Source organism: Photinus pyralis, unplaced genomic scaffold (assembly GCF_008802855.1).
Source record: "Photinus pyralis isolate 1611_PpyrPB1 unplaced genomic scaffold, Ppyr1.3 Ppyr1.4_LG6, whole genome shotgun sequence".
Classification (NCBI taxonomy): Eukaryota; Metazoa; Arthropoda; class Insecta; order Coleoptera; family Lampyridae; genus Photinus; species Photinus pyralis.
This window is the reverse complement of record NW_022170663.1, coordinates 24,781,250-24,794,041: the sequence shown is the minus strand read 5'-3', so window position 1 is coordinate 24,794,041 and position 12,792 is coordinate 24,781,250. Positions and strand designations below refer to the sequence as shown.

The window sequence follows — 12,792 nt, the reverse complement described above, 5'->3', positions numbered from 1 at the left end:
ATACCAAGGGACCTCTAGTAAAGACCAAAAACGTCCAAATCGGGTCGTTTCCCCGGAAACTAACGAAATTATCGCCCTGAAGATGATTCCATACAACTTGATTTACGCCGATAAATTCGTTCACAAGAACTCGTCCTTAGAATATTACTGTCCCTAAGAATTCACGTCATGTGTTTCCAATTTCCTGTTGGGCAAATAATAAGGGAGGAGGGAAGAGGGAGGGGCGGGCGAATTATCCTGAGATAATTGTCCAGGACCAATTCCTCGAGGGCGAGTGTATTGGCGCCAATATTCCGGATCCAAATGTTATGGAGGTAAGGATTAATTTCTAGAAGCTAGGAGTTTTAGTGGAGCAAATATTCCCGTGGGAAAATTTTCCTTGGGTCGGGTTTTGTTGAGAGCTTTCGTATACGAATTTTCCAGACCAAACGTCGCGTCGTGTCGTAAACTGTAGTGTTGCTTAACTGAGAACGCATTCATTTAAAAACATGAAATGTTTATTTACCGTCGCGACGCCGAGCTGAGTGCAGTGCAAGTGAGAATCGACCTTTATTTGACACATTTACTTGCCACAGGTAAATCACGTCTCTGTTTTCTATACTGTCATCGTTTTTTTAATTTTTGCAATAGTTAGAGGGATTTCCTAGAGGAAGGAAGAATTACCTTGTATGCGTGGGGGAGGGGGGTGGGGGATAGCATTCGATGGGGCTTATTCCGGCGAGGGAAACAAACTTTCTTGAGCAAATACATATTACAAACATTCTAGAGATGACTTTCCCGAAACGAGATTTTCCTGGGGAAGAACATTCCGCGATTCTCCACAGTGAATTTTCTTTAAAATTTGAGCATTTCGTCCATCGCATTTCTATTCTCTAATTACAAGCAAATTAACTACCTTTTTAGCGTGAATTTTAGTTTACATTTAAAATCCCTATGACTTTTGGAATAGTTCTTCGAGTTTGAAAAATAGCCCGAAAGATTTTGGTTGAGAAATATTCCGCAGTGGCAAATTTTCCTTGAGGCGATTTTTGTTGGGTATGGGAATTTTCCGGAGCAAGCTTTCTCTAGAAATTTTGTTGAACGAATATTCCCATTCCTGAAGTGAAATATTCGTATAATGAACAATAATCAAACTGGGGAGTAATCTGACACTGAGCAAATTTGTTTTCCTCAAAGCGAATATTCTTCAGGAGCAAGTTTCCTTGCATTCGGAGGTGAATTTTCTTGCAGGTGGAAATTCCAGGACAAGTTTTGTTTTGGGCCAACGTTTCCGAGGTCAACATACGGGTGCGAATTGTAGAAAATTTACAAGAAATAAAAAAAGGTGTCTTCGAGACCGAAAACATTCCAGGAGTGAGTATTCCAAACATTCTAGAGGCAAATTTCCGCGTGCGGTAAAGGCACCCATCGGGCGCGTCCCCGGGTGACGGATGGGGACGCCCACACAGACACCTGAATGATCGTATAGTGACTCCTTGTTCATGAGCACTAAAACCCACACTGGTAGCGACGAAGGTCGTCGCCGCGTCCCAAGTGTAGGTGTTAGCGACCGTGCCGAGGACTGCGTGGCACTGGGGTGAAGTGTAGATAACGGTGCCCCTCGGGTACCGGACGACCTCCGAGTGGTGGCCTCTTTCTTTTGGGAAGGGACTGGCGGCCAAGGCTTGGACAAGCGGCTCTGCCCAGATCAGACCGCATTTCCGCACTATTCGTGGAAACTGCATATGAACGATAATTCAAAGAAACCTTTATAAGTTCTCCACCAGAGGGGACTAACACACTGGGCTTCAAAAGGACCTGGTGGTAGGCCAGCTCCTATTCGCAAAAAGAATAGGACTGGCGCACACAACCAGTGGACCTTGCACTGGTTGGAGAAGTCGTCCCTCTTATTAGGCCCTGGGATGCCGCCTCTCTGAAGGTTCAGACGTTCCTACGGTAACCAAGACCGGGCAGGATATTCTCGACTCTTGCAGAAGGGCCTGGAACCGCCGCTTACATTCGTTGCACCTCTTTAGAGCATCCCTGGGTTTAGGGTATATACCCGAAAGCTGGAGAAGGTATGAGTTGTGTACCTACCTAACCCGGGTCGTGCAAAATATGACATGGCGAAAGACTACAGGCCCATTAGCCTATCATCGTTTCTTAAAAAAACGGCGGAGAAGCTGGTGGATACATACATAAGGAATGGGTCCGTAGGCCACTACATCCATTCCAACATGCACTTAAGGAGGTTAAAGAGGGGAATATCTGTGTGGGGGGGGGGGGGTATTCATGGATCAATCGTAAGGTGGATCGGAATCAGAGTTATTATATCCTGTCAGCAGACAGATTCCGATCGGCCACGGCGCTTGATTGCAACCGAACTCTAGATAGATTACGTGAGTCTCATAGAATAAACTTGATCTGGATGCCAGCGCACTGCGGAATAGGGGGGAACGAAAGGGCGGCCGAGCTCGCTCGAGAAGGCAGTGGTCCGGCCTTCATCGGACCCGAACTTACCTTAAGAACTGCTCCCTCCGTCGCCAGGGCTAGGATTAAAGACTGGGTAATCAGTCATGCTTAGCGCCAACAACCAACCGGACTCAGACAGTCCATGGCGATTTTAACAAGGCCACTTGGCAAATTTCTTCTTCTACACTTCTATAACTGAATAGAAGCCGGATTAGGAAGATCACCGGTCCTTACGGGGATGGTTAACTATCACCTGCCCAACTTTGGGCTTGTAGGAGAGCCCATACGTGTAGGTTCTGTGGCGAGGCAGATGAAACTACCGAGCATTTGATCTGTCATTGTGACGCCTTGATCAGAGACAGGCATCAGCTCCTTGCCGACAGTTATCTGTAACCTGGGAGGAGTACTACTCTTTATTGACAGGAATGGGCTCTGAATGTAGTTGCGAAAGAAAGGGAGTAGTGCCAATGTGCCTTTGGTGTGCCTAACTGGGGCCTAGATTGTGTGTCGCATCACGGTCTCCCTATGTTGCCGATGTTTGCATCTGTTCGTCAAGTTGGGAGACCCCAACGGAAGGGTAAGGGTCAATTTTCCTTGAGGCGAGCTTGCTTGGAAGCGAATGGTTCAATGCTCATGAGAAGAATATTTGGGATTGGTTGTTTTAGATAATATTCCGATGACAAATTTCCAGTGGGGAAATCGATACCAATTTTCCACAGAGACGATTAGTCCGAAAGGGAATTTTCGTGAACAAATTTTATTAAAAGCGCATATTTGGGGCCAACGGCCAAGATACATTTCTTGAGGGCGACTATTCCACATCAAGTTTTCCTTCGGTGGCGAATATTTTGACGGGGACATAAATTCCCTGGGAGCAAGGATCTTTTTTTTAGGGAGTATGGTTCCAGAAAGAAGTATTTTCGGTGGAGAATATTCCGGTAATTTTTTGGGAAAGTTTTTTCGGGCGAATAGTCAAGACATTATCAGTGAAGTTTTTTGTGAAAGCATTCCGCAGACGAATATACATGGAGCAGATCACTATTCCATTGGATACGGTCGGGGAATTTTCCGAAGGAGATATATTCCGGGGTTTCAGAGTGACTATGTCGTGGACGAACTTAATTATTGGATATGAGTTTTGCTAAAGGTGCTGGAAGCAGATTTCGAAACTCAATTTTCTGTAGCTTCAAATAAAGTTTGTGGGAGTACAGTACAACCTCGTTAATCCGAATAGATTCGGACCACCGGCCTTTCGGATTATCAAATTTTCGGATTATCGCGAAACTAGTGAAAATAATAATAATAAATTTGGACACAAGCATTAAGAAATAAAAATTATTCTTTTCAACGTCTTCAGGGGTGTCATCGTTGTTACGAGGAACGAAATTATTTCGGACTATCGCGATTTCAGACTAGCGTGTATTCGGATTATCGAGGTTGTACTGTACGTCCTTCCCCTGATTTTTGACCTTTCATTTAATTTAATACATAATGTAATTAAACTTCTGTAGGTACTTACTTGCATAAAAAAAGTAAAAATAGACATATTATTAAAAGACAAGGTGAAAAATACCATTATCTACTGGTATTCACATTTAAGTGTCAAAGGAACTAAAAAACACTTGATGTAGAGTACTTGTTAAATGAATATCGCTGTAGATAGTATCTTCAGACTTTAGTGAGTCACTAAACCTAGACATTTCCACTTCTGTGAAGTGGCCTCTATCTCATGGTTGATAAAAAAAACGTATCTTAGAAGAGTTGAAGATGCAAATACAAAGATCAAGTCGACAGTTGTCCTTACATATTTTTCCAAGCACAACAACAACAACTGGAGGAGTTTGTGCGATTTTGTACATATTTCCCAAGATGGCGCACCTCTAAACGGAGCTTGTCGAAATTTGGTATCTTCAACATGAATGTAACCAATGCAAACTTTTTGGAAATTTGAAAAAAAAAAGGTTAAAACTGCAATTCTTCTTAGTTTTAGTTTAGTGTTAGATGTTTTTTTAGATTTTACAAAAGAAGATTACATAAGTTTTAAATGAAAATTTCTGAAAGTTCGGGAAAATATTTAGATTTCATAAGATTTCACTAAAAGCCTTTAGATCTAATAATAACATAGTCTCGCTTTTTGGGCTTCTGTGATAACATGCCAGTTAATTTAGCCACGGCCACATTTAGAACGAATTCCAGAAACATAATGGCGGACTGCAGCCGCCCGTCATTACCCCAGATACCTATTCAATTTTACATGCTAAGTGGACCCCACGGACGGAAAGACGCCAGATCAGTAGAAAATTTTGGATTTAGCGCAATTTAAGTTTAACGCGGAAAAAGACTGATTAAGATTGCCTCAAGACGCAACAACTTTAAGGAAGCCGCAGTGTAACGTACATAAAACTGAAACCGTGTGGTCATGATGTTCTACAATATTGCACTCCTTACCCTCTGAAGAATTGTGAAGCGAAGCTGAGATGGAAGTAAATGTGCACATTCAAATGGCAGAAAAAGGAATGATGAGGACACAGCAGAAAAGATAAACGAGGAAGCAATAGAAGAAGACGCACAAGAGGAGGCAGCAAAAACATATTCAGAACTGGGGGAGGTAAAAGGGAATGTAACAAAAGAGGAGTGAAATTTGAAAATGTAAATATCGGAGTAAATTATCTAGTCAAATGCTTTAGAAGTTTATATTAAAAGAACTACTGAATCGATTTGTATCAAATAAAACGTGAGTACTATTTCTACGTGTGTAATTCCACAATTCAACTTTCAATACTCGTACTATACCAAATGTACTACGTGATTGCGCACTTTTCAATGAAATTTGTGAACACGGATCTTCATGAATTAATTATAAAAAAAGTATGCAACCAGATGTGGTCATGTTGAATATACGTTTTAAGTATGTCCATATATTTTCATCTATTTTTGGTTATAGCGAAAAAATGGTAGGCGCGTTTGTTCGCTTGTTATAAAAGATACTTGTACCAATAAACGAAAATTAAAAACGATACTATCATGAACCATAATCACTGATAAAAAGTTATTAAGGGCTTTAGACATGAATGTATTGTGAGAGAACGAGATAGTAGAAACAGCGAGAGCAGAGCTGGGGGAAGTCGTGCAGTTGCAAGGTAACCCGTTGCGCAAGATGATTCTTATAAAGCGGCACATGTAGTTCACAGTTACGGAATACATGCATATACGATTTTTATTTTTATTGATTACTTAGCTTATGTTATAAACATTCATTATTAATATCTTCTTCAAAATGTTCATAGTCGTCAAAGTGCTAAGGCATTTAATTCTACTTTTCTCAGTATACATTGTATTTGCACTTGTATTTATTTAGCGTTATCTGGATATAGTATACAATCAAATCCTCTCACCCCTTTATTTTTAACATGCCCCCACATCAATTCAATGGGGTTGAACTCACAACGAGCTACTGCAAGCCATGAAAGTTTTATTTCGTCTTGCCGCACATCGTTTATACTTTCTCAAGCAAATGCTGTTTTAAAATGTCAACGTACTTATTTATGGAGATAATTATTTGAAATTTCAAAAATATAACGCCGAAAATTTCAATATTGATTCAAAAAAGAGTTTGACAAAATTCAAAAAATTCAAAAACCTTTTTGTCCCTATTTTCATGAATCGTTTTAATCTATTTGAATATCATTCCTGGTTTTTGAAACGAAAATGTAATATGCTATGTTGTTAGTTTAAAATATACTGGGTGTTTCATAAAAAATGAGGTTAGATTCGATAACTTTTTTACCTGACCCCGTATACTTACTATGAAAACGACAGATTATGCAACAATCATTATAAAGAAACTTTTGTAATAAACATCTTTCTGTATCTCTTTTAACTAAGAAAATGCGGAATCATTCTGACAATTTTCCAACGCGTATGTCTTAAGCGAGCGAATATTCAAATTTTCATTTTACCATTCCCATACAGTCTCAACAAGAGCACATGATGCTTATATTACTTTTTTTTATAGCACTTACAATTACGGAGATACCCTATGCGAATCGAAACTGGGCAACTTGTATCTACAAAGTGGTTCAAATTCGTGCCCCACCATTGGGTTCTTCGTAACAGTGAGATACAGTGTAGTAGTGTATTGGTTAAACGGGGACAAAGTTGCCCTTGTTTATGACTAAAGAAACGCATTTGAAATTTTTGAAAAATCTCTGAAAATAACTAAGATTTTTCTCTACCTTAACGCTCGGAAATGGACGGTTCTCGTTAGCACCTATGATCTCTTTTTTTGGGAGAATCTGAATCCGTTATCAAAAATTTCATAGCACGGTAGATGTAGAAGGTACAGGTTTCTACTTTCTTATTTCTATGGGCGTTGTATTGGATTTTTACGCAAGGAGATAGAAGACAAAAAAAAAGATAATGACGTGTCTCATTCTATACTTTTGCATTTACAAGAAAAGAAATGTTTTACATTCATTTCTCAACAAAACATCCACAGATAACTAGATTTTGCTAAATCAACCTGGCTATGATGGAAATGCATTCAAATGAATTTCTTGTTTTCCTATCGCATTCCGTAAAAATTCAATATGGCGCTCATAAGAAATAAAAAAAAGTAGTTTCTGATAACAAATTCAGACTGTACGAAAAAAGTGCGCATAGAAGGTGCTAACGGGAACCGTCCATTTCCCACCGTATGAAAACGAAATTTGACATTTTCAGTTTTTCGGTAAGTAATATCTCAGATATTTTAAAAAAATTTTCAAAAATTTCAAAGTTTTTTTTAGTCATAAAAAGGACCAACTTTCCACCTATTTAACCTACACTGTATATCACAGTTACGGAGACCCCAATGGCGAGTCACGAATTTGAAAATTTCGTGATTCAATATTTTGAAAACTTATGAAATCTAGCATGCTGTGTGCTGTCAGGATGTGCGGTGTCACACGGGTAAGTCGTATCACGCTAAAGTAAATCTTCAAAATAAAACATTGAATAAGGTGATATAAGTTTCTGTGCGATATGGCACAAGGCATGCTAGAATTCACAAGTTTTCTAAATATTGATAATTGAATCACGAATTTCTCCATTTTTTTGTATTTCAACCATCTGCATATTTTATGTTGTCGTAGAGCACTTGCATTGCATTTGAAAAACAAAAGTTGCATCAATTTCCGGCTACACCGGAAGTGGTGTCGGACGTTTCAATATGCGATCAGATGGATCGTAATGTGACATAAAATTATCTTTATAGTATCTAAGACGGCTCGTTTGCTTAATGTAATTCTGCACAATTGCAAAACTAGTCATCCCTAGTCTTTGATATTGGGATATTGTTGGGTTTTCCATATAAAAATTGCATATTTGTGATCTCCTGACGGGGTTTATGAAATTATCGCTATCTATCTTACTATTTGGTTATGGTTCTGAAACTGGACCAATAGAACTCATGGGCATCGTGATCATAGGTATATGATTGTGTTGTAAAATGCCCAATAAAGTACGTCTGGAGCACTCCACACATTAAAGCTGCATGGTATTTTGTATCTTTATCGGGAGCAGAATATTGGTTAATTTCAAACATATTGTCACACAATGTATACAAACTTACTTTCGTTATTCCTTCATCTTACCAGAAAGAATGGAATTGTTTGCAATAATTAGCATAAAATTATAATTTTTTTATAAAGTAAGCCTGAAAAATTGCATTAGCACAAACTTAAAAAACAATAACAATCTTTGATTATTATAGTCAAAGGTAACATGTGACTATTATAATGAAAGAAAATAGTTATACTGTCACAAGCCCCAAACTTGTTATAAATAGCAGCAAAACCAACTAAAGAGATAATAAATATATGGTTCTCGGCTTGTCATTTAAGTTAATAATAGTAATTTCTATAGTAAACAGACATTGAAGGGAAGTGTCAATATTCAATTTCGTGTCAGGCAGATTTGGTTAAATTGATTCTATTTATAGCTTTTGTGGCAGGTGAACAATTCGCCAATGTATTCCATCAAAAAACCGACCGCAATTACGAGACGCACCCACACAATTGCGATTCTGTCTGGGACGTTTACTCGCTCATTGTTTTTATTTGTGGCCCAAACGTAACCTCGCTACGTGTGACACATAGTTAAACAATTTAGATGTAATAAATAAATCATGAGGCACATATTAATCATCCAGGTAACCGCCGCCGTGTGATACAAAAATGGCATTTTGTATTAATTGCGTTCTGTCGTTTTATTCTGTCTGGGTGCACCTTGTGGCTAGACGGCCTTGATACGTATTTGTTAACCTGGCCTAGGAGGCCGTTGATAACAAAACGGCCGATGAAAATTTTCAATTTCGGCACTATACGCAAATGTTTTATATTTGCATACCTGTATGCGGGTCGAGTTAGTGCAGACGTTAATTTATTGCGGTATTTTGGGCCTGTGCCAACTATTTATCTAACAGCGCGTATTTGGATACAAGTAAAATTATTTACAGTTCTCCAGTGGTTGTGTACAAAATGCATTATTTATAATATTATTTATCTTCAAATTAACGCAGCCGTTTTCTGGGGAAACAAACGGTTCGGACACATTATATTTACGGCTCTCCTTTAGTTATTTATAGCGCGCTCTCGACGTGTGATTTCCGTAAACACTACTTTCATCGAAACAATTTACAGAAAATGAGAAAGGAAGGCGCCTGCGAAACTTTCTCCCGCTTTATTTTACGCTTGAAACTTTCTCATTTACATAGTAAAATTATGTGAGAGCAAGCAACGCATTTGTCTCCTACTGTTTAAAATTAACATACATCTGTCACTGATCATTTACTATTACTATTATTGAATGAAGTTCCATTTATTTTTCAACCCAATTTTTTGGGTATGTGGAACGATTGCGTAGTTACGGGCCTTAGCTCACTCCCCCCATGCTACTGCTAGGCTTCCGTCTACATTTCTTATAGGTAAAATGCGAGCTATTTGATGAGCTATTTGATGGGCACAAAATGTAAAACTAGGCATTTCCACATTTTTATGTAATCTACCTAGTCATGAAAACAATGCCCTGTACAAATGGTTTTTTGCAATTATGGTATATAGCGGGCTACATTTCAGGGGGGGGGGGGTCTCCGATCGCTTTATTTAAATGTTGACGGTCAGTTTATTCATCTTTTTGAAGGATAAAATTTCTAACTGATCAAAATTACGGTTGACCTCATTTATATGGCGTCTAAATCTACCCTTCGAACAGCTCAACCATAGATAATTCCGTCCACTATTTAGGATTCGTGGAAATGGTAATTCTTAGGCGGAAGTTACACCTTAGGTCATACCGGAAGTGGGATTTAACGCAAATCTCGATCATATTGGTTGAATTTGAGGACAATGTGATGTATCAGAATGATTTAATTATTTGATGTTAGATTTTGTTTAAATATCTGTTTTTTTGGTAATTGTAAAATGAAATTACGTGTTAGAAAACTAGTTTTAGTCAGGCATTATTTGTGCAGTATTTTTAAAAATTTATCTCATGTTTTTCTCCGGTCGTTGCTATAAGTGCTAATCGCCGCGTTAATTAGTTTCAAGATAAGCACGTGTTATCTAAGAGTTGAGCAGATGCTCGTTTTGACGACGCATTAATTTGTCAAGTAAGTGCAAGCGGTAGTTGAAAGGAGAGGGAAACTTTTTTAAATAGAAGAGGAAGACGTTAATCGTGACATGTTTGGTGGTAGACGTAGCTGTTTGTTTTCGTGTATGGCCGTATTTGAGCGTATTTGAAAAGACAGTCTGTGTTGTTTAATTGTAAAGTTGTGTAGAAGAAAGCCAAATAGTGTATAAAGAAGCTTAATTGTGAATATCTTGAAAATGTTGGAGGAAGGGGAAATGCAATATTTCAGTCAATTTTTCTAAGGACTTGATTTTTCTTGCATTATACACAATATGCTAAAATACACCCCACGGTTTACTCCAGGCCATGGTATGACAAAAATTCTGCATTAAATCGTTGGGAATGTACCGAGATAGCTAGATTGAAGTTTGGGCATGGGAGCTACCCAGCTCATTTGCATAAAATTAATTTAAAACCTACGTCGCAATGTTCATGTGGATACGAAATTGGAGATTTGAACCACATATTTTTTGCATGTCCCAATAACACTATAGCTACGAAAACATTACTAAATGAATTACAATCGCATGGCGTGTCTTTTCCCATAGAACTAATCTCCCTCCTGGCACTTGATAAAGAGCCAATATGTAGAAGCTTACTGAACTTTTTAAAGAATAGTAAATTAAGAATTTAAAAATATATACTTCGCGTCCGTTTGTGACCATCCATTGTTTGCCCTCCTATGCAACCGAGGTCTGAGTCTGTGTTTTGTGTCTTGAAAGAAGTCATTGTGAGGGACACCACAATGTGAAATTTTGTGCCCCTGTTTACTCATATTCCTGAAATCCCATCTTATTCGCGATAAAATAAACATTCAAACCAATCAGATAATAAGGCCCATGGGCTAGATCCCGAATAGCCTTAATTAAATTAAAAAAAAAAAAAAAAATAGCGTACATTTTGAATGCGACTCAGACAGCCTTTAAATGTTTATGTGTTCAGCCCCTTCCTCGTTACTCACCCACGAAGAAAGTAAACATCGAAAAATATAGCACCCAACCCTTTACTAAGGTATTTCTATTTAAAAAATGGGCTTTACCTGCATTTGTTTTATGTCGAATAAATTTGTTCCTGTAGTCAATTTGCATTTCAATGTTATTGCAATTGGTTAGACCACCAACAATACACATTTCTACGTATATTCGTGGAGTGCGAAAACGGTATAATTCTATCCTTTTCAGTTTTGCATATTTTCTTCATTTATTGTTAAACACAATAGACCAGGTATAATGATCAAGGACTAATTATGTAAACAAGTTTATTGAAAAGGTGTAGTCAATATTCGAATAAAGCTACACAAATACCTGTTCCTTTTACTCCATTTGTCTATAATGAGATCTTCTGTAAATTACTTGATTCTAAGGTAATTAGTGGAGAAAATTCGCAATGTTTGCGAATATTTCCCAATAGATTGTTAGTTAATTACACCTTATTATTATTTCCTGTTATTTGTTTTAATCAATTTTACTGATCAACTTTGATTTAGACATTTTTATAATTAATAGGTTATTTACTTATTTAAAAAAAAGTTCTTATCTTTTCAAAAAATAATTGTACAGTTAGCGTATTCGTTTTATTTATGCATGGCCCATGAAGGTTTTTTACGAACAGACAAAACTGCTGGTAAAAATGTAACTAACACAATAACACATGTCTATACATATTGTCATTGCAACCTATCTTCCATTTTTATGGGTAGAACCATATTCCGCACCAAAAAGCATGAGATATCACATGGACATCAAGCAATCGAATTTACACCTTTTGGTCTGTAAGTATCGATATTGGCATCGTTTGTGCGGTATCATAATTCGGTTTATTAAATCCTTAATTCAGTAGTGAAAATTGAAATTGGGCATTCCTCTATTTCTTTGACGACCAAGTATTCATCCTTGTTGATATCAGATCATATTGAAACAATTATAAATTGTGCACAACTCTTGTGCAGATAAAGTGCATTTTTTGAACCGAAATAGCTTAGTAAATATTTGGGTTATAAGGCTCTTCTGTTGTCAAGATATTCGCTTCGACTTTATCAATAGATGTCTCGTCCAGACGATTCATTCTGCCTCTCCTCCGACAAACTGTATTCGCTCTTATCGTGTTGATCTTACCAATGGATATGTTTGTTCCACACGTCCCAATCGCCCTTTCCGGCAATTCGCTATAGAGATAAAAATTATAACCGATCACGATGAAGCGTCGAAGAGGTAAAAAAGGATTCCTTTTGTTGAGACCTTTCATTAGAGTATGGATAAAACTAGTCCCTCTCTTCCCCGAACTCCCTATTTTGATAAGGGTAAAAAAGAGGGGGGCCTTAAAACATCTAAAAGTGATGGCCGTCTAGCGGACCTCCAAGGTATAGGCTACTTATTGCAAAAAATTCCAAGATTATATAATATATATTACCATTCCCCTAATAGTAGTTAAAAAAAAGGGGCCCGGGCGGACGGGCAAAACGCAAACAATTACACATTTTTTATTTCTTAAAAAAATCCGCTAAAAATAAGTACACAGTATAGAACATGCCGTTTTCTGTTGCCACATAGTAATGGAAATTTAAAAAAATCGCAGCAAAGTTGATGTGAAGATTGCGGGACTCTATCAAAAGGCATAGGTACTCGCCGCTTTTTTTGATACGGATATTCATTTTGGTGGTGTCTCGCTAACTTG

General features: G+C 37.8%; 1 protein-coding gene across 2 annotated transcripts in view; it reads right to left on the bottom strand.

Moving 5' to 3' along the window:
• LOC116173483 (low-density lipoprotein receptor class A domain-containing protein 4-like) overlaps positions 1 to 12,792 on the bottom strand; it is a 66,964-nt gene that overhangs the window by 42,855 nt on the left and 11,317 nt on the right. The window lies entirely within an intron of this gene.